This window comes from Corylus avellana, chromosome 9 (assembly GCF_965113065.1).
Source record: "Corylus avellana chromosome 9, dhCorAvel1.hap1.2, whole genome shotgun sequence".
Classification (NCBI taxonomy): domain Eukaryota; kingdom Viridiplantae; phylum Streptophyta; class Magnoliopsida; order Fagales; family Betulaceae; genus Corylus; species Corylus avellana.
In genome coordinates this window covers 8,116,640-8,139,569 of record NC_142498.1, presented here as the reverse complement: position 1 = coordinate 8,139,569, position 22,930 = coordinate 8,116,640, and the positions used below count along the sequence as shown (strand labels likewise).

General features: G+C 40.0%; 1 pseudogene across 1 annotated transcript in view; it reads right to left on the bottom strand.

The window, feature by feature from the left end:
- The window catches only part of LOC132190868 (helicase and polymerase-containing protein TEBICHI-like), a 32,282-nt pseudogene extending 14,555 nt beyond the window's left edge, over positions 1-17,727 (bottom strand). Inside the window, exons 1-12 of the transcript XR_015909171.1 lie at positions 17,684-17,727; positions 13,290-13,733; positions 12,859-13,093; positions 11,856-12,758; positions 10,106-10,170; positions 9,381-9,486; positions 9,052-9,251; positions 8,638-8,838; positions 1,432-1,593; positions 1,109-1,348; positions 705-917; positions 76-425 (exon numbers count right to left, since the gene is read on the bottom strand). The product of XR_015909171.1 is annotated as a helicase and polymerase-containing protein TEBICHI-like (transcript). The remainder of the gene's footprint in view (positions 1-75; positions 426-704; positions 918-1,108; positions 1,349-1,431; positions 1,594-8,637; positions 8,839-9,051; positions 9,252-9,380; positions 9,487-10,105; positions 10,171-11,855; positions 12,759-12,858; positions 13,094-13,289; positions 13,734-17,683) is intronic.
- Positions 17,728-22,930: the final 5,203 nt, after the last annotated feature.

Sequence of the window (22,930 nt, the reverse complement as noted above, 5' to 3'; positions counted from 1 at the left end):
TACGTCTTGCACGGTAAAACAATAGGTTAGGAAATTGAATATATTATAACAAAAATAGAAGGTGCAATCTTTTACAAGTGATTCTTCTGGGCTGAAAGAACTGCCAAAAGCTGCACGTCCAAATGGTGTGGTACTGTATAACTTAGTATCTTCATTCATTCAAGAAATTTACTGTGGCACAACCATCGAAGAGATTCCTGGGCTGATTTCACCACATCTTGAAATGGTTTGGTGGAATTTAGAAGAGTACACCTGACATATCGATTAAAATCACCAGCAGTTTGGACAATTCCGCCAGCCACAACTTCTAAAATAGCATGAGTCATTCCATTAATATCTTCAGATAGACAAGAATGCAAAGGTGGACAGCTTTCATTAAGAAGGGCCATAATTTTTTTGATCTCTTCCGGTTTGCAAATTAATACCTAGTTAGGTAAAATAATAATGAAAAAAATCAACATATTAATATAATAGCAGTGACTTATATCCTCAATGAAATACACCAAACATAAAATATAAAAAACTAGAGAGAGAGAGATATATTTTATATATAATAGGAAATAAAGATAATAAAAAGCATTAATTTGACACTAAAAACTAAAAATAACATGATCAATTGGCAATCATCCCAAAAGACACGGATATAAAAGGTACCCTGACTAAAATTATAAAAAAATAAAAAGGAACTAAGTAACTAAACGTACACTTTCCCCCTGTGTATCTATTCCAGTCCGACCAGCCCGACCAGCCATCTCTCTGTACCTTGTTCCATCAATAAAATCACGACCGATCCTGGGTTGTCGAAAAATAACCCTCCTAGCTGGCAGGTTAACCCCAGCGGCTAAGGTAGATGTAGCAGTTAAGACACATACAAGGCCCCTGCGATAGCAGGTTTCAACAATCTCTCTTTCCTCAACCTACAGAAAAAATAAATGAACAGCCAAACTTTTAGAAGTAAGGAAGTCTCACAAGTATCAATAGTCAATAAGTCAACAATAGAAAATACTTTAAGACAATCAAAAGATTAAGAAAGCAAGCAAGAACATACCACGGGAAAATGAAATAAATAACCCCAACAAGTTAGATAAATAAAGAAACAAATAAAGACCGTGAGGCCAGCATGGTGATAGGCAACACCAGAAGGCACAGTTTCTTCTAATATAGGATCCAGTCCAGCAGGACACCTTCGCAAGGCGTCAATAGCTGAAGTAATATCAACGAACTCACTTTCATCATTATGAACATTAACAGAAAATAATTTGAGGAACTTTGAAACATGCTTTGCAGTTGATTCACACCCTTTTCGACTAGAGCAAAATATCAACACTGAATGACCCTCTTGAACAACCTGAAATACATTTCCTTGGCTTATAATTGTTCAAATTCAAGGATCATACCCAAAAACAGCCTTGCATCATAAGAGGTCCCTACCTCATTACATAGTTCGACAATATGATCCGGATCTTTACCACCAAGATCATATTGTTTAGAGATTGTTCTCACAATGTCCATTTTTTTGTTATAAATAGTGTTACCAACTTTAATATATTCTTCTAATGGAACTGGTCGAAAATCTGTCTGGTATAATGCCGCCTGCTGGCAGAGTTAGGAAAAATAGATCTTAAGTTAAACAACCACACAAGAATGGTACGGCAACTACGTGGCAATGTTTAGTATCCTTCCCCAAGGCAAGATGTAAAAAGTAGATGCCACAATAATTTAATCACCTTTAACTAGCAAGAACATTGTGATAAATAGAAGGAAAAAACATTTCGACAAAAGTAAACGAACAATAGATGCAAGCTGGAAACTATATAGACACCTCATGATCAAAGCTTCCTATGGCGATTTGTTTCTCTCACCTATTGTATTTTGTTTCTCTCATGATCAGAGGTGAGGATTTTTGAAAGAAGCAATAGGATACAAAAAACCATTTTCTTGAAGAACGATGAGTTGATGTGGTTTGGGCGCATTGTGGAGGACTTGGTGGCAGTGGAAACTACGGAGGTATTTTGGGACCAATCCAGAGCAGGGTTTCCTCGGATTATTGCGCAAAAATGCTCTAACAGGTATGGACGTTTTCTGACGGTAGAAGAATATGATGGAAGGCAAAGAAGAGGATCGATTATTATACCAGAAGGGTGAGTTGGTCAAGGTTGGGAACGTTTCATCTCGGAGGTGAGTTTTGCTAAGTCTGCACTGTGCGAGGTCAGGGAGGTCACAGTAGACAAGAAGAAGTTTGAGGGGGTGGGAAGGAGGAGTTTCGCGGAAGTGCTGGGGTCATCGTTGCAACCGGCAGATGACTGTTTTGATGCTTATTCCGAGCCGATAGCCAAGGTGCCTTTATGGTTGAAGGAGGCTGCTGCAGAGAAGGATAAACAATACCATGCTTCCACGGAATAGGGGGTGGGTACGTACAAGGAGAGGATTCAGGTGAGGAATGATGGCGGTTGCGTGGAGGAACCGAAGAGGAACCAATTCTCTGGCGAGGAAGGAATGTGCAACCTGAAGGCAGGGGGGTCTCGGGGTGTTGTCAACAGGTTGCCGGCGAGCAAAAATCAGTTTCCGGCGAGCAGGTTGAATGCCTCGGCAATGATGGCAGCATCGGAAGTTGGAGATGATCACGTGAAGGGATGGGAGGGGGTAGGTAGGCTCGAAGCGCAGGCCTGGTTTTGTGTAAAATCTGAACTCATTAATGCGAAAGAGTCGTTGAACAGGTTGAGGGGAGAGATTGACGTGGGTCTAGAAAGGTTTGATTTTTTAATAAAAAATCTGGAGGAAAGGAGTGGGTACACAAGGTCTGGCGGGGCGTGCGTTTGTGGTCTGGCAGGAGGGCTCTCTCTCAAGCAAGGGGAGGCCCAGCCCAAGAAGATTAACTTGGAGGCTAGGGAGTTGGAGGGGGTGGATGGGTCTAAGGGGAAAGAACAATGGCCCAAGAGAAAGCTTAAGGGAAAGAAGAAGGTGGTGGCTATGTATAGGCGTAGGAAGATGGGCCTGGGTCTTGGTCAGTCCAGCCCAAGCACGTCTGGTCCAGAAGGGGCAAGACCTAAGGAAGCGCCAGAGGTGTTTAACATGATCGGCTTGCAGGAGGGATGCCGAAGGTCTCCGGCAGGTGACCCAGGTGCGTCGTCATCGGCAGCAGGAGGGACGCAATCAGAGGAGAGACCGACGGCTACAGTGGACATTTCTTGTGATGGTCCCGGTGAGCTTCCTGGTGGCAAAGAAGCGTCGAGCCTGGCCGGAATCAGCTACTGCACGCCGGCGAGAGTGTTTCCGTGCCAGACAAAGCCGGAGATGCCGTTGGAGGTTGTCGCCGGCGGGTCAGAGATGGCCAGCGAGTGTCTCAGTGCTCCGGCGGTCGCGATTTCGGACGAGGGGGAGTTTCGGTCGAGCCAGACAAGGCTAGAGGGGCCATTTTTGGTCGCTGCCGGTGAGGAAATTGAGTGGGCCGAGTCTGGGGAGACATCTGGAGCTGTTGGAGTACCGGGGATGGTGGTTTTGGGCGGTGGGGATACTGTTTCGCACCAGAAGTTGCCGGTGATGATTGGTACAGTAGGTGAGGGCAGTGAGGTGGTTCCTTGGTTTGGCGGTGAAGTGCTCCAGGTTGTCGGTCAGGCTAGTGGGGGAATGGGTCAAGAGCAGGAACTAAGGAATTCTGGTGGGCTGCATGTTTGGGATGATGATCCTTCAATTATTGGATTCCGGTGTTCAGGCTTGGTTGAGTCTAGAAAGGCTGGGCAGGAGGTGATAGCTAAGAGTTGTGGGGGTGAACTCATTGTTGATGATAGGAGTAAGGAAGACGGGAGGGCAGAGCCGTGTGGAACAGAGGGGCCTTCACCTTTGAACAGTTATGGTCCTAATTCAGGGGATGCAGCAGGCTTTTCCGATTGGGTTATTCAGTGTGCCAATGAGATATATCCGATCGTGGGGATTTCGTTTGCCTGTCATAAGCTGCAGTTGTTAGCATTGTTTAACTCTCTAGAAGAGGAGCGCCGAAATAATGGGATGGTATCTACTTCTAGTAGCGGCACTAAGGGTAAAAGGGAGATGAGAAATTTGGAGTGTTCGGTGAATTATGATGCCAGAAGTGGGAGCTCGATTCGGGGAAGCAGGAAAGGGAGGGGGAATGTAGTTGTGTTATGAAGATAAGCATTATCTCTTGGAATGTGAGAGGGTTGAATAAGAGGGATACGCGCTTGAGGGTGAGTAATTTGCTTAGGGATTGGAATGCAGATGTTGTTTGTCTTCAAGAAACCAAGATTCAGGGTATGTCTAGAAGCATGGTTCGCAGTTTATGGAGGTGAAATCATGTGGATTGGTGCTGTTTGGATTCTAATGGGGCCTCGGGAGGTATTTTAATCATGTGGGATACTAGGGTGGTGGAGAAGATTGACGTCTGTATAGGGGATTTTACCCTGGCTTTGTCTTTCAGGAACGTGGCAGATCTCTCTGTGTGGACATTTGCAGGGGTGTATGGTCCGAATATTGATAGGGATAGAAGGCTCCTTTGGGATGAGTTGGCTGGTGTTCTTAGTTGGTGGAACTTGCCATGGTGTATTGGGGGAGATTTAAATGTTACTCGATTCCCTAGTGAAAGATCAGGTGGAGCTCGTCTGGATTCTGCTATGATGGGTTTCTCAGATTTTATTTCTGAACAAGGGCTTATGGACCTTCCCCTTGTCGGGGGTGTTTGTACTTGGTCGGTCTCTCAAGACCCTCCGCTATGGTCTAGGATTGATCGGTTTCTTGTTTCTCCAGACTTGGAAGCCTGGTTTCCAGGGGTGAGGCAGAAAAGGCTCCCACGTCTTTGCTCGGATCACTTCCCAATTATGCTTGAGTTGGGGGAGATTTCCCAGGGGAAAAGGCCTTTCAGGTTTGAGAATATGTGGCTTAAAGAGGAAGGGTTTGTTGCCTTAGTGAAACAATGGTGGGATTCTTATGAGTTCCAAGGTACGCCGAGCTTTGTTCTTGCTCGTAAGCTCAAGGCCTTGAAGCTGAATTTGAAGACTTGGAATGAGGAGGTGTTTGGTAACATTGAGAGGAATAAGAGGACTCTTCTTGAAGATCTTCGGGTGTTTGATGAGCACGAAGAAAGTAGGGCTTTGAATGTGGAGGAATTAGCGAGGAAGGCCGAGGTTGTTCAAGAATTAGAGAAGTGTACTCTTATGGAGGAGATAAGTTGGAGACAGAAATCGAGGGTGTTTTGGTTAAAGGAAGGGGACAAGTGCACTAAATTCTTTCATTCCATAGCCAACTTTAATAGAAGGTATAATTCGATAGAGAATCTTATGATTGGGGATAATCTTTCTTCAAATCAGGATGAGATTAGTGAGCACATTGTGGATTTCTACCAAAAGCTCTTTGCTGAACAACACAGTTGGAGGCCTTTGGTAGATGGTATCTCCTTGGATTCCATCTCGGAGGGAGAGGCCAGCTGGTTGGAGAGAGATTTTGAAGAGGAAGAGGTTAGAAAGGTCGTGTTTAAGATGAATGGCAACAAGGCTTCGGGCCCCGATGGGTTTTCTATGGCGTTCTTCCAAGCTTGTTGGGATGTGGTGAGGGAGGACATTATGAGGGTCTTCAGTGCTTTCCATGCTGGCGGGATGTTTGTAAAGAGCCTCAACGCTTCGTTCATTTCGCTTATTCCGAAGATTCCCAGTGCCATCAACCTTAAAGATTTTCGCCCGATTAGCCTTGTGGGAGGTATGTACAAAATTATTGCCAAGGTTTTAGCAAATAGGTTGAAGGTTGTGTTGGACAAGATTATCTCCAAGTCACAAAATGCTTTCATCAAAGGTAGACAGATTCTAGATCCTATCTTGATTGCTAATGAATGCCTTGGTAGTAGGTTGAGATCTGGGGAGCCAGGGGTCATTTGCAAAATGGATTTGGAAAAAGCTTACGATCATGTGAATTGGGGCTTCTTGATGTATTTACTAAGAAGGTGTGGTTTTGGAGGGGCTTGGTGTTCTTGGATTCAACATTGCATTTCCTCGGTGCGGTTCTCGATTATGGTAAATGGGTCTCCTAAAGGTTTTTTTAGTAGCTCCAGGGGTTTGAGACAAGGGGATCCACTCTCTCCTTTGCTTTTTGTGTTTGTGATGGAGGTTCTGAGTAGGATGATCTCGGCGGCAGTTCATGGGGGGTTGTTAGAAGGTTTCAAAATCGGCAACACTACAGTCTCTCATCTTTTATTTGCCGACGACACCTTGATTTTTTGCAATGCTAGGCCTGCCCAGCTACGTTACTTGCGGAGCTTGTTCTTGTTGTTTGAAGCTGCTTCCGGGTTGAAGGTTAATTTGGCTAAATCGATGATTATTCCGGTGGGGAATGTGGAGCAAGTGGCTTTGTTAGCCGGTATTTTAGGGTGTGAGGCAGCTCCTTTGCCAGTGAAGTACCTTGGTCTCCCGTTGGGAGGCTCTTATAAGTCCAAGCATATTTGGGATGGAGTGATTGAGAAGATTGAATATCGGTTGGCCAGCTGGAAAAGGTTGTATTTGTCGAAAGGGGGTAGGGTCACCCTTATTAAGAGCACTCTTGCTAACCTGCCCACTTATTACTTGTCTCTTTTTCCTATTCCGGTGAGTGTTGCTAAGCATATTGAGAAGCTTCAACGCAATTTTCTTTGGGGAGGGATTGGCGAAGAGTTCAAATACCACTTGGTGAAGTGGTCGCAGGTTTGCACTCCGATCAAGGAAGGAGGGTTGGGGATCAGGAACTTATTGGTCTTCAACCGCGCTCTTTTAGGGAAATGGTTGTGGCGCTATGGGGCGGAAAGAGAAGCTTCGTGGAGAGTTGTGATAGATGCGAAGTTTGGAAGCTTATGGGGAGGGTGGTGTTCCGTTGAGCCTGGAGGAGCATCTGGGGTAGGGTTATGGAAGAATATTAGGAAAGGGTGGGAAACTTTCAAAGGCTTTACGTGATTTGCAGTGGGGGATGGGTCTAGGATTAGCTTTTGGCATGATTGGTGGTGTGGAGACTCAGCCCTCAAGATAGCTTTCCCGATCCTTTATAGTATTGCTTGTGCGAAGGAAGCCTCAGTTGCGGATAACGTGGAGGTGCTAGGGGGGTCCAACCAGTGGAACGTGAGTTTCTCGAGGGAGGCTCATGATTGGGAGGTGGAGGCCTTTGCCTCCTTTTTTCAGGTGTTACATTCTACAGGAGTGAGAAGAGGGTCGGAAGAAAGATTATGGTGGAACCCTTCCAAAAGAGGTACGTTCAAGGTCAAGTCTCTCTTTCTCTCCTTGGCATGCTCGGAAGGGAGGAGGTTCCCCTGGAAGAGTGTGTGGCGGACTCAGGCTCCTCCAAGGGCAGCATTTTTTGCGTGGTCAGCCGGCTTGGGGGAAAATTCTGACCTTAGATAACCTCAGAAAGAGAAATGTGATTGTCGTAAACAGATGTTGGATGTGTAAGAAGAGTGAGGAGACAGTGGATCATCTTCTTATCCATTGTGAGGTGGCGTCTGCTTTGTGGAGTGCCTTTTTTGGCCGTTTTGGGTTATCTTGGGTGATGCCTGGTCGGGTTTTTGAGTTGCTAGCCTGTTGGTGGTCTGCAGGAAGGGGGGGGGGGAGTGCTGCAGTTTGGAAGATGGTGCCTATTTGCTTTTTTTGGTGTCTTTGGAGAGAGAGAAATAATAGGTGCTTCGAGGATGTGGAGAGGTCTTTCGAGGACTTTTTATCCTTTTGGTTCCATACTCTGTATCTTTGGACTGTAGCGTTTGTTTTCCCGATTTCGGTTAGCTATGATGATTTCCTTGTACGTTTTTCCCTTTCTAGTTAGGTGATCCTCCTTGTATACTTCTAGTGTACTTAGGGGCGCCTTTCGCTTTTAATAAAATCAGCTTCTTACTTATCAAAAAAAAAAAAAAAAAATTGTTTTTTTAACCTAAAGGCAACATATAACTGAAAACCCTAAAAGAAAGCCTTTCAACTGCAGGGTCTTCCCAACACATTGTAAAGCCTAAAATGTAATGATGATAGAGATGTCCAAAAATTGAGTCACTTGCGTCCAAAATTTCCTTCCACACAAAACAAACTCTCGGTTTCACGAAAGTCAAAATCAACAACATTGACATCCTCATGCTAATAAGTTTTAGTCCGATTTAAAGTACAGATACCCTAGAGTAAGCTTCTATGCACTCAGCTAATTGTCAATCACTCTTAAGCCTATAAATGAAAAGGAGAGAGGACTAAATGCTCACAATGGTTATCCAAAAAAGGACTAAGATAATTAATGAAATGAGTAACATATTAGTCAAGCTTCTATGGACCAATTTTCAAGCCTATAGTTAAATCATTGCCCATTTTTAGCTCTTAGCCTCTGTATTCCAGACCAGTATTAGGCTAGTGATATGTCCACATAAGCACAATTAGGTGGCATTTGGGACGCTTCTCAAGCATTAACGCCCTTTTTATGTAAGAATGGTGGCACTTGCAGATCTTTACACTTTCGCTCATTTTTTTTTTTTTTTTGGAAAGTTATGCACATCAGATGGATCTTGATTTCACAACTTCATACTCCATCCTGTTCTACAAGGGAAGGAGGTTGCAATTTGAGCAAGAGCTCATTGGCCACTAGCAGATCTTTAGATTAAAGTGAACGACTATAATATGAGTAATGGTTTATAGTTCCACTTACTTGAAGCCAATCAGCAACTGCTGCCACATTTGGCATGGTAGCACTCATTCCAACAATTTGCAGACCATGAGTAGGGTCAGCCTTACCACTGCTCATACCCGAACTTTCTCCACTGCTTGACTCTAAATTTCCTTCACCAGCTGCATAGCCAAGCTTTGTCAAGATAAGTTCCAAAAGATAACCCCTTCTCGGATCACCAACCTGTTAATGAATATATGCATGAGAACCTACCATGTAATTCAATCAAAGAGCAAAACCCTAAAGCCTAAAACAGAAAAACTAAACGGAAAAAGGCCTTTGGAAGATAAAATAAAGTAAAAATAAAAAATAAAGTAAAACTTGCAACAGATCTTTAAAAAAAAAAAAAAAAAAATTGTTAATTAAAAACCCCACCACAAGCTCTGACTAAAATACCATGTGTAGTTCATCTATCACAATAATTCCAATTTCAGATAGGCGACCCTCTTCAAGCAATCTGTTTATTAAAAAGTTGGCTTCCCTATTGTGCAGACAGCAACAGAAATATCTTGAGGAAGTGTTCCACCACCTTGGTTTCCATAATAACTATGAACATGCTTGCCAAGTGGTTCAAGAAGAACCTCCAGATCTTCTGCCTGCACCCAATAGGACAGAGACAAGAAATACATATAAATTAAGGAAACTGTAATTAATATCTACTTGATTCAATTTCAAAAAAAAAAAAAAAAATTAAAAATAAATAAAAATAAATAAAGGTAAAGCACCTTTTCTGTACAGATTGATACATAAGGAAGCACAAGTAGTGCTATTTTTCCAATTGATATGACCCGCCGCAACATTAAAATTTCAGCAACAAAACTTTTACCAGCACTGTGGCATAGGAAGCAATGTTAAACAACACATGCATCCTCAGTATACCAAATATAAAAATCTTAAAAAAAAAAAAAAAACAAAGACACAAAAAGAAAAACAAAAGCTTGTAATAGGAGAATAAATTTCTGGTGGATATGGATTAAAACTGCCAATGACAAGGTTATCAAAAAAAAAGGTTTTAAAAATAAATAAATAAATAAATAACTAGCAATCGGAAGTGAAAAGTTAATTTGAATCAAAAACAAAATTGTATTATAACATAAACAAAAGTAACATAAACACACTCCAATGCATTAAGAAATAATCGGGTATATGTTAACGAAATAAAAATTATGGCTAGAAGCTTTAAATTGCTCATTGGCCCAATCAAGAACACAGAAAAGAGAGAATCACTAATGATTTCCACAAAAACTTTCTTAGCTAGCTGTGATTTCTCAATATCTAATTGCGTGGGGCATATAAGGAGTTGCATCTATATTGATTTATTCACATAGGTTTGAAGAACTATAAGAATATGAAAAAGCATTTAAAAACAAAAAAAAAAAGGGTAACCACAAGTATTAAGAGAGGATTGTATGATAGAAAATTTAAGAATTCTAAATACAAGGGAAAATACCTTGTAGATGCACAATATACTAGATATCTTCTCTGTAAAACACCATCCATCTGAAGGCACTCAACCTAAAAATGGAAAAGTATGTAGGTTATATTTTAAACCTAGGAAGCAGGGATACAGGTACCTAATTTTAATCCCATATGATACATATACATCAGTACAGTCAATACTGAAAAAATAGGTTATATAAACCGGGGATACTGCAAATATGAAATACATAGGCCATGTTCTTGGAGAGGAACACCATCATGAAGTTTTGGCTACTCCTTCTAGACGTGGTACGAAAGGTAGTAGGGATCTAAGAAATTTGGAATGCTCCATGAACTTGATGCAAGAGGTGATTGCTCAAGCCGTGGTAAAGGCAAGAGGGTTCTTTCAGTGTTATGTTGAAGCCTAGGTTGTGCTCCTGGTTTGTGAGAGGGTTGATTGAGGGAAAGAATTGTGCTTTGCACAGTGTGCAGTTTATAGGGGTGTTCCTGTAGTTTCGTTGTAGTTTTCTCCTTATGGGCTTTTGCAGGTTTCTTTGATTGGGTTTTCCTTGTTCTTTTTGCTTCTTCTTTCTAAGTGTTCCTTTTGTATACATCTTGTGTACTTAGGGTGCCTTACACTTTTAATGATATTTGTTGATTATTTATCCAAAAAAAGAAAAGAAATGCATGACCATGTTTGCTAACAACTTTGTTTTCTATTTTCAAGTCAAAGATATTAACAAACAACCAAAAACACAAAATACTCATCAAAACACAAAAAACTGTATTCACTTTTATGTCAATCAGAACACTTTTCAAACCAAAAACAAAAAATACCCCCAAAACACATTAACAAACATACCCATAATCTCCTTGTCTCAATTTATATGTGCTAGTTTGAAATGGTATGACTTTTTTTTAGGGATAAAGGGTAAGGGGTGCAACCAAAGATTGAAATCTCTACCTAAGTGTAACCATAATAGTACTTTACCCGTTGGAGCACCAATTAGGATGGGCCTATACAGGCCAATAAATGGGGAATTCATAAGCGCTCCCTCAAGACGGTTTGAATCATAACCTGACCTCAAGGCTTAGTGGTAAAATACAAATTGAAAAGAATTTCCACTTATAGAAAGTGGGCATGTTTTTTGGTACATTCCAAAAAGGAAAGCACGATATGTAAACTGGGACAAAAGGAGTAGTTCATTTTGTTCTATTGTTAAATGATCTATAGGTGCAACTTATAAAAGTTTAACACACAAGCATTTGTAAGTCAAACACTAGTGTAAACCTAGGTCATAAATCCTTCCTATGTTTTCACATACAATTGCAACACCTATTTAATATAAGAGTGGTAATTGATGTATCATAACATTAAAGGTGAATCTAATAAGTGTCAAAAGGATCCAAAAAGTATCAATTACTCACCCAAATTTTAAATTTTTAAATATCATATAAGTACTAGGGAGTATCGAAGAAGTGTCTATATCTGATACACAGAAGATGAGCTCCCATATAGAAGTACCCTTGCTACATAGCTTTAAACTTACAACATGATACTAAATCACATAAATGGTAAAATCAATTGAAAAGCACAAACAGAGATGCAACAATAAGAGACATATATTAGCTCAAGGCAGAAGAAAAAACTAATCATATGTTACATCCAAGTTGACCACTTGCAGCAACCATTTAAAACCAGAAATAATTTCATATCAATTGCAAAATCATTTTATTTAATAGCAATCAGAGCCATGGATTCATCAAAAGACTAAAGTTACCTGCCAAGGATACAATTTCGAAATTCCTCTCTTTCTATAGATACTGCATATTTCAGATGGAAGCCAACGGTTTAGATCTAAACGATCTTGAAGCAGCACAAAACTTGAAGGAGTACTTGCTTCATCAGATTCCTGTTTAAGAATTGAATTCTTGATTTCATTAACTGGTGAATTAGATGTCATGCAATCAGTTTCTGGACACGATATATCCACTTTCCCCTTGGTTACTGCAAGAACAGAAGTCATCCCCTGTACCACATGTATCTCTTCAACTATCTGAGCTTTCCCACATCGAAGTAATATATTACTACTTTCTATCCCTTTGTGATCTACAGCACCAGATTCAGATTGCTCACCACCTCTATGAGTAGCACATTCTGAATCATCAACAGCACAATGGGGTGGGATACCTTCATCCAGATTTTTGTCCTCACATGAGAAGTCCAAATGCTTAACAGGAAGCAGGGATACTTCTTTGTCCAGATCTTTTGTATGCTTCACAAGTGAACCCAAAGAAGCACTTAGTTCCATTTGTCGGGCTCTATTCTCACCCTCATCCAATGTTTCCTTTGACTTGTTATGATCGACTCCATTTCTGAAATTGCATGAATTCATGATATGAAATTGGGTCTTCACAATATTAGTTTCTTCAGTAGCCTGAGCAGAAACGTTAACCATTGGAACACACAAACCATCAGCAAGTTGAATTGCTTCATTCCAAAAAGTTTCTCCTGGTGAAAATATGGAGCTTCCATGCCTTTACTTGGGGGTTTCACAAACACATACCTTAACAGCCGAAGAACCCGGTGTACAGAATTCTGTCATATTTACAGATGATTTAGGAGTATTACCGCATTTTTTCAAGCATGGTTGAAGCTCAATAGGACCATTACCATCAGTAACCTGCCCATGGAAAACAATAATGATCATAAATATTAGATTATGTGAACCATCAAAATCTGGTTACAAGATTCATAACTGAGTTGTTTAAACTTGACCTTACCTCCCTCGAAGAGCTGAAAACAGATACCATGGATTTATCAATAAAACCAGACTGCATGTCCTCTGGATCCTTCTTATTAGAGCCAGTGACTTCACCTTCTAAATGTGATTGGTTAGTATTGCAATGCCTCATCCTGCATGCTTTATCCTTCCCGTCTAGGCACGAGGGGCTACGATTTCTCTTTTGGTCATTCACTTTCGGCTCTGACTGTGAATTTGTACTTGATTGAAAGTCACTGCAAATTTTGGAGGATTAGAAATGTAAGTATCAGAAAACAAAAAATAGAAAATAAAGGAACAGCACCACAACTTCTAGTTCATCCCAAATGCCATTAGTGGAAAGAACAATTCTAAAGTAGGCAAAAATTGCTAAGCCAGATATCTATAAAAGATGCACACAAAAAATGGTTCCCAAAATTCATAGCACAGTACCTACAATATAAAGACAAAAAGTCAGTAGCAAACTTTTTGAGCTGAGTTATCAACACCCTGTTCAGAAGTTGAGCAACCCTTTACAAAACCTCCTGCAGCAACATCACCCATACCAGATAATCCCAAAGATGCATCCTTCTGAGCCGCTTCAACTGCTTCAGAAGTTTGAGAGTCCAGTTGTTCTGAAAACGAGGGCCGCTTAAGTTCATCTTTGGAAGAATTATTAATCTCCAATGCCAACTTCCTTTTAACTGAATCTTGCCCAGAATCACCAGCTGAATATGATGGCTTAGCCGAGTTCTTATCATCATCTGAAGTCACCAAGCAATTGTCCAGAGTACCTTTGGCACTCGGAGACCCTTCCAGGGTAGTTTTTACAGCAATTTTGCTTCTCCCAGACTTGAGACCAGGTGATATGGGTTTCCTTTTCTTCGAAACAAAGAACTGCACACCGTAACACCAACCACAAAATTGGGCAGCAACCCACAAGTTACATTAAACCGGGCATTACCTCAATAATGTAATTTGTAGTTAAACTACTAATTTAGAGCAAACCCAATTTGAAAGCCAGAATTTTTTTTCCAATTTTATTCTTTCCACGAAGTACTACACCGCGTTTGGTTACAGAGAAACTAGGAAAACAAAAAGGAACACCGTTTGGTTACTAAGAAAGTGTGGAAACGAAAAGGAAAAGCATTCATAATTAAATCACACCCTATTCGTTTCTTTCTCACACAGTTTTCTCAGCAACCAGACGAAATGTCGCAGCCTTTCCAATTTTTTTTTTTGATAAGTAAGTCCGATGGAATAATACAGCCTTTCCAATTTTATCAAATTTATTTATGCAACCATTTAATTCGAAAACAACCTATTCTTCGTTCTCGTTGTCTTCAACTACGAATTAAACCCAGAAAACAAATAATAATTGTTAGAACAGTTTTCAACATGGTGGATGTGCTTTCTTCAGGGTCTTCAATACGTCGTCGTGCACTCCAAATCACTACAAAAAAGACAGCATTGTCAAGGGGGTCCCCGGTTTCCCGGGGACACTCCGATGCCAAAGTCAGAAAGTTTCTAAGAGAAATATTGTGCTTCGGTGCACAATAATTCAATACGCTCAATAATATGTGTGAGGATATTTTAGCATTCAAGATCCTTTAGTACCTTGTGTCGGGGCCTATTTATAGGCTCGGGGAGATGAAGTAGACTTGGACTGGATCTTCTTATTTGAATTGGTTTGAGAGTCCAGAGTTGAAATAGAACTCAACAACTATCATGTAGAGATAAACATTCAACAGATATCATGTAGAGATAATTTTAAGTAGTCATCTTGTAGAGATAAGTAGGACGTCTTTATTCCAATATTATCCTAATTGGAATATAAGACTATCAATTAATTAAATAGTCCTTGCTATTTAATTAATATCTTCATGGGCCTATCATTGGCCATTGGGCCTAGAATTTGGTGGGCTTATAGTGTGAATTTATTCCCAACAGTTACGCCCCAATTCCCTTAGCCAAGGTACTTGGGTAATGGGAATTTAGTCAAAGCCTTCTGGTGGCTTGTTGTTTAACCTTGTCCGAGACTCGTGTCTCCCTAGTGAGTGTACTTTGAGCTTGTCAGTTGGAGCTCTTCAGCTCTGTTTTTGGCATCGCCTGAGTTTTCAGGAGCACCCCCCAGCTCTATCCTTTGCCAGGGGTTAAACCCATCCTAGTTTTGAGATACCCAGGGATCATGCCCGGGTCGCTCTCCAAGTCGTCAAAATAATCCACACCTGCACAATAACCTTTAAGTAGTAATTTATAAGTCTTTCAGCAGACTAACATTTGTTCCCCGTTCACCTTGGGGTGATTCCTTGTTTTGTGACTGGATTGTCTCATGTTGCTTGTTTTTAGCCTAAGGTTGTCTCCTTGTCTCATGATTGTCGAGAGTACCCCCCAATTATTTCCTTTGCCCGGGAGCTAAGCCTGTCATATCCTTGAGATACTTGGGGATCATGCCCGATCATCTCTCAAATGCTCCAAGCATAATAATCTTTAAACAATAATTCACAAGTCTTTCAACAGACTAACCTTTATTCTCCGTTTGTCTTGGGGTAGCTAATTGTTTTTTACTGGGTTGTCTCCCGTTGATTGTTTTTGCCCAAGGTTTTCTCCTTGTCCTTGTTTTAGAGGGTTGTCTCTCTATCCTTGTTTTTGCCCAAGGTTTTCTCCTTGTCCTTGTTGTTTCCCTATTCTTGTTTTTGCCCAAGGTTTTCTCCTTGTCCTTGTTGTTTCCCTATTCTTGTTTTTGCCCAAGGTTTTCTCCTTGTCCTTGTTGTTTCCCTATTCTTGTTTTTGCCCAAGGTTTTCTCCTTGTCTCCGAAATGAATCTTCTTGTTTTTTACCGGGTTGTCTCCCGTTAATTATTTTTACCCAAGGTTTTCTCCTTGTCTTTGGGGTAAATCTTCTTGTTTTTTACCGGGTTGTCTCCCGTTAGTTGTTTTTAACCAAGGTTTTCTCCTTGTCTCCGATGGTGATATATCCGGGGGTGACATACCCGGCTCTTCCTTTGCCATATCCGGGAGTGATATACCCAGTTCTTCTTTAAAATATCTGGGGGTGATATACCCAGTTCTTTTTTGAAATATCCGGGAGTGATATACCCGGTTCTTCTTTGAAATATCCGGGAGTGATATACCCGGTTCTTCCTTTTCCATATCTGGGAGTGATATACCCGGTTCTTCTTATTTGGGATAGAGTATCCCCGGAATGTAATAATTTGGAATAAGAATTACCTTATTCTCATAACCAATCAAAACCAAATTTGGAATTTAAACCAGAATAGCCTATTCCTAAGCAAAAATAGGAATATAAACTTGAACCAGGATAGCTTATTCTTCAACTAGAATAGGAATATAAACTTAAACCAGAATAGCCTATTCCTAAGCAAAAATAGGGATATAAACTTGAGCCAGGATAGCCTATTCTTCAACTAGAATAGGAATATAAACTTAAATCAGGATAAGCTATTCCTAAATCAGAATAAGAATATAAACTTAAATCAGGATAAGCTATTCCAAAACCAAAATAGGAATATAAATGAATAAGAAAAACCTGTTACCAAACGCCCTTTTCTTCTCCAAATTCCTCCAACGTACAGCCCTTCACATGCTATTATAATTTTTTTTGTTCTTTTTTTTCTTTTTCTTTCTTCTTCTTCTACGAGCAGTAGCCGAATGTGTGCAGATCCGGCGGTGCGTGCAGGTCCGGCGCTCCGGTAGTGGCAGGTTGGCGACGCTGCAGGCTTCGGAGATCGGAAATGCTGCGGGCTTCCGGCAACAGCGGGTCACGCCGGCGTTGGGTCCGGCAGTGTGAGTTGCGTCAATGTTGGGTCTTTGGCGCGTCTGGAGATCGGAGGTCACGGGTCTGGGACGTGTGATCGGATCTCTGGCAGCAGCAGTGAGAGTGTGGAGATTTGTCGATGTCGCGGGCTTGGCACTCTAACAGCAATGAGTCGCGCCAGCGTTGGGTCTCCGGCGAGGTGGGTCACGCCGGTCACTTGGCTTGCTTCGGCAGATCGTGCGGATCAGTGATGGCTGCCGCGGGCTGATCGTTTGGGTTTCAGTGAACGGTGAATCTGCGATGTAAGAGGCAGATCTGCTATGGCAATGCACACCATGATAAATAAATTTTTTTTTATGAGAAACGAACTAGTCGTCCCCACAGACGGCGCCAAACTGTTAGAATAGTTTTCAACACGGTGGATGCGCTTTCTTCAGGGTCTTCAATACGTCGTCGTGCACTCCAAATCACTACAAAAAAGACAGCATTGTCAAGGGGGTCCCCGGTTCCCCAGGGACACTCCGATGCCAAAGTCAGAAAGTTTCTAAGAGAAATATTGTGCTTCAGTGCACAATAATTCAATACGCTCAATAATATGTGTGAGGATATTTTAGCATTCAAGATCCTTTAGTACCTTGTGTCGGGGCCTATTTATAGGCTCGGGGAGATGAAGTAGACTTGGACTGGATCTTCTTATTTGAATTGGTTTGAGAGCCCAGAGTTGAGATAGAACTCAACAGCTATCATGTAAAGATAAACATTCAACAGATATCATGTAGAGATAATTTTAAGTAGTCATCTTGTAGAGATAAGTAGGACGTCTTTATTCCAATATTATCCTAATTGGAATATAAGACTATCAATTAATTAAATAGTCCTTGCTATTTAATTCATATCTTCATGGGCCTATCATTGGCCATTGGGCCTAGAATTTGGTGGGCTTATAGTGTGAATTTATTCCCAACAATAATAATAATAAAAAAATAATAATGTATTAGATGGTACAGAATGTGCATCAAGACGACCGTTGAGGCTAGTTTTGAAATAGTAAGATCGGATCAGAAATGGACCTCATCGATGCGCGTCCGTGGCGAACCAGACACCATGATCGAAGACGGAGAGCTTCGGAGCGTTCCGCAAAATCCTGCTATCTCTTTGCTGCGTGCTCTCGGAGCCTCATATACGATGTCGACGAGCCAATTTGAATGTCATGCGCTAGCGCCAAGTCGATCCGGATGCACAGCGAAAAAGCGTCTTTTCTTGAGGAGAGGTGGCAAAATGAGTACCTGACACGACCCGATTACGACCTGCGGGTACCTGTTACACGATTAACTTATACACAGACATGACCCGTTTAGCTAAACGGGTAATTGGGTCTGACACGAAAATAGTCGGATAACCCAACACGACCCGTTTTACCCGTTTAAAATAACTGGGTCTAATTTGATAGACACGACCCGTTAAAACCCTAAACTATAAAAATTAAAAAAATTAAAAAATAAAAAATTCAAAATTGTAATAATAATACATCAATACATTGTCAATGCAAAAAATTGAGTTTCAAGATATTAAAGGCTCTAATAAAGGATAAGAAAAAAAAAAATGGAAAGTGACTGTAATTGTACTCCAAAAAAAATTACTAAACTCATGATTTCACCTAAACTTAAAACAAGTAAGCATATTGACTAAGTTCATTTATTAAAATAATTTTCAGTATAAAGAAATTGCTCAAATTACATTCCACTAAAAAAAAATTATGTATATTTCAACACAAAATATGATATATGTAATCTGTTGAAATTAAATATCTCATAACATAGATGAATTTTGCAAATCATTTGAAAAAACAAAAAATTAAGGGCAAAAAGAATGTTTTTAAATTAAAATCATTTAATTAAATATTTAAATATAAAAAAGGCCCTACCTAAATTTGTTGTCTTAGGCCTCAAAATCTATTAAGTCGGACCTACTCGAGGGGTTGGCTTGGACGCTTGGTTACTAGTAAGCCACTTGGCCCTCATCGATATCTCATAAAGCATAAAGTCTAAGTAGGGACAAAACTAAAATTTCTATTTCAAAATTATCAAAATATGAATGAGATTGAGAGGTAAAATGTGTCAACATTTCCATCACAGTAATAAAGAAAAAGATAATAAAAAAAAAGCTAACAAAAACAAAATAATAATAAAAAAAAAAATAAAAAAAACAAAACTCAAAACTACATCAACATTAAATTCATAATTCATTACAAAATACTTGTCCACTTGAAGTCTTGAAGGATCCATGATCCATCCCATGTAATCAAAGATATGAATTATGAAACAATACAAATTTGCTCATTTTTTGACTCTTTTTTTTTTAACTGGGTCTGGTGGGAACCCATTAGACCCGGATAGTAACCGGGTCTAATGGGTACCTACTAAACCTGAACAGTAACCGGGTCTAACGGGTACCTGCTAGACCCGAACAGTAACCGTGTCTGGCGGGTCAACCCGCCGGGTTGACCCGCTAGACACGAATTAATCGGGTCTTAAACGGGTAGACCCGATTAAGACCCGAACCCAATAAGGACAAACCCAATACCTGGTTTTCGTGTCGTATTCGTGTCGGGTTCATGGGTCGTGTCAAAATTGCCAGCCCTACTTGAGGCAGTTTCACGTGGAGATTGAAAATTTCACAATTTTTGAATGGTTACCATTTTCCTTTCTTTATTTTCTTGATGCCCAATTTGGGTCATTCATGTTGGATTTCTATGTAAAATGTCAATCAAATTCCTAAAAAATAGAAAACATCCCTTAATCTTTTAAGGGGAAATTATATTCCCCATAACCTACCACGCGAGGATCATTTCTCTTCACCAACTACCTACTTTACATTACGAACTCATCAAACTATCATTTTGTAACCAAAACTCCCCTTCCGTCAATCAAGGCCTTTAAGTTGGACAATCAACTATACTATTCACGACACTGTTCACGGCATAGGTACTGTTCACATGGTTGACCATCCGACTTAACGACCTTAACTGACGGAGGGGGGTTTTTGGTAACGAAATGATAGTTTGATGGGGTCGTTATGTAAAGTTGGTAGTTGATGGGAGAAAATGGTCATCGCGCAATAGTTCATGGGGAGAAAGGGTAATTTCTCCATCTTTTAAATTTTGAAATAAATGTAAAGTCAGTTTCCCTGGTTGGCCTAAATTATAAATTATTCCCTATGAATAAAAACTAATTTAAAAATCCTCAGAGTACGCTAAAATCACAATTCAATCCCTACATTCAAATTTCGTCAAAACACTTAACGGATTTTGTTAGTGTGCCATGGCAGCACCAATTAAATAATAACACGTGTCACTCTTAATAAAAAAATATATAAAACTAAAAAAATTAAAAACTTATAAAATTAATTTTAAAAAAATCACTCCTGCAACCCTTTGGATATATTTGCCAATGGCCAAAAAAAAGTCATCATATATTCATCTTAAATCAACTCCAACATTCTTACTTTTTACATTACATCAATGATTTCTTACTATTATTCAAATAAAAAAAATACTAAAAAACAAAATTATTTTACTTTTACATACCAAATATTCTTACCTTTTTCCCACGTCAATCAAATCTTAGTAATTGTCCAATGCCAAACAGCCCCCTTGCACTTCTTCCCCACAACAAGTACTTTGTCACCTTCTCAACAAATTCACTCCATATCATATTTTCCAATGCGATGCCAATGTCTTATAAGTCTTTTCTAAAAGCTGCAAACAAATTCAAACCCAAAGACTAAAATTTCAACAATATTCACGACGTTCTTCTATTCTTCCATTTCCAGCTTTAAAATAAAAACAAACAGTGTTAAAGAGCTTGAAAGCATGGACCTTGTTATGAACACAACTGACGGCGACCCGGAGCTGATTGCTTAGACCGAAGTGGTGAAGAGAGTCGAGAAGGCTATCAAAGAGCTTCCTCTCAATCTCGGTCAATTCAATCCTCAGTCACCACACCCCCCACTTCGAGGCCTTCCATTACTAATCTCTCTTTTATCTTAGCAGGGTTTTGGATCCTAATTACTTCCAAGAGTGACAATTGTCAATGGGAAACGAGGATCAAACCAATGATCCATAAGTTCAAAACACAACAAAGTCATAAATGGCAGGAAGAACAAGATCCCAAGGCCCCTTTCGTTAGATAGAACTTATTGTGTCACCCGGAGAGTTCTCTAGTACTGCATATAACGATGTGTTGTATTTTGTTATAGTAGGGATTTGTGATGTTGGATGACTCAAGCGAGTGCACGAGGTAAGTAAACACTTACGACCATTTTCCATAAAAATGTACAATATGTCAGCTGACTAACCATGCGTATGATATGAGTATGGCTATATTTTCGTATAACTTGGGAACTGCCTTAATAACTGGTTGATTAGATACATCGTATGACATGGTACACCGATGCGTGCTGTATAATGGCCATGGGTTTACTATATAAACTTGATTCTATGGTCTAATGTGTGTATGGATGCGTGATGAGTGCCAAATATTGCATATTTGAGCCCCTTAATTTACATTTGTTAAGCCTTTAGCTGTGTCTTAGTCTGATGTTTTGTGTTAGTTTTGGTGTTTTAGTGTTTTCAAGGTTGTTAAGGGAAAACTGCGATCTTAATGTGAAAGATTCAAGGAATTTGAGAAAAGAGCGTTTCTGTATGGGCACAACAGCATAAGATCGCAACTATGCCACTTAAGAGAAACTCATGCACGAGTGCGCTTGAGTGCACCCGTCCTGGGATCGAGTGTACTCGCGCCCAACATCAAGCCAGCAACGCCCAAGCGCTACGTCGCAAGAGACCTGATGCCCGAGAGAGATCGAGCGCACCTTGTGTGCGATTGAACACACTCGGCTCACCTGGAAGCGTCGAAACCCTAAAATTAGCTTATAAATATCACATTGTTCTAGGGAAACAAGAACCTTCATACGGAGGCCGTCCTGGGGGCTGCTAGGGACAATTTTTGGAGAGAATAGGAGCAAAAAAACTAGGGTTTTGCAATTTTTTTGGTGGTTTTAATTGGAATTTTCTCGTTGTAAGCCCCTAAACGTCTATGAATTCCTACATTGTTTTATTCTCCTTCATTTTCATGAGAGGCTAAACCCCCACCTAAGATTGAGGATGAAGCCTTACAAATGATTAGCAACTGATGACTTTCATGTGAATTGATACTTTTCCAGTTATATGAATTATCTTTCTCATTGTTTTGTTTCTATTTCAATTAATTGTTGATCACTTTAATTGATTGTTTGGTTTATTTGATTAAATATTCGATATCCAGTGTCTTTTGTTCAACAGATACATCAGATCTTTTGGTTTAATTTGGATATCCCTTGTGATTTGTGCAAAGTACAGATACATTGGATGATTTGAACTAAATCGTATATCATTTGTGATTTGTACAAAGAACGGATACTTTGGATGTTTTGATACATTTGTTTTACGAAAATAGAACATACATAAAATGTGTCATTTAAAATGTCGAAAAATATTGATGAACATGAAAGTTGCTGCTACGAGTTTGAGAGGCTTGATTCCAATACCTTAGTATTTTATCCATTGTTTAATTTCATTTTGTTTCAATTTATGTTTTCAATTCAAATCACACAAATGTTCATAACTAGGTTAAAATAGGATTAGTTTGGATAGAAATTTATTTACACGAACACAATTCCCTGTGGATTCATTCTCGTACTTGCAAAAGCTATATTGCAAACGACTCGTGCACTTGTGAGTACTTTTAAAACTCACAACAAGATTTTGGCGTCGTTGCCGAGGAATTGTTTGTATTTGTGAAAATAAATTTTTTGTCTAAATTGATTTTATTTTTCTACTAGTTTAGTTAGCATTTTTTTATTTTTATTTTTATTTTATTTGTTTATGTTTACAATTACTAACAAAAAAAAAAACTAGAAAAAAAAGTGTTGTTTTTGTGTTGTAGGTTTCTGCTAAAGCTACTCCTTGCCAAGCAGCTCGAGCTTACATCAATACGCTCGAGCGCACTCGTGCTCTACCCAGTAAGCAGTGAGTGCATTTGTGCTCAATCTGTTCTAGCTTGTGCTCAATTGCAATGTAGACGTACGCTCGAGCGCACCAGTTGAGGACCCATGCGCATCTACGATCAATCCCTTTTGACCTACGCTCGAACGCATCTCCGCAAACAGCACCAAAACAGATCAGTAGCTGAATTTGAACCAAAATTTTAATTTTGGTCCGTTTTGTAAGTTTCTGAGTTCAGCAGAATGGTCAATGTCTCTTGTGAAAGTGTGCTTTT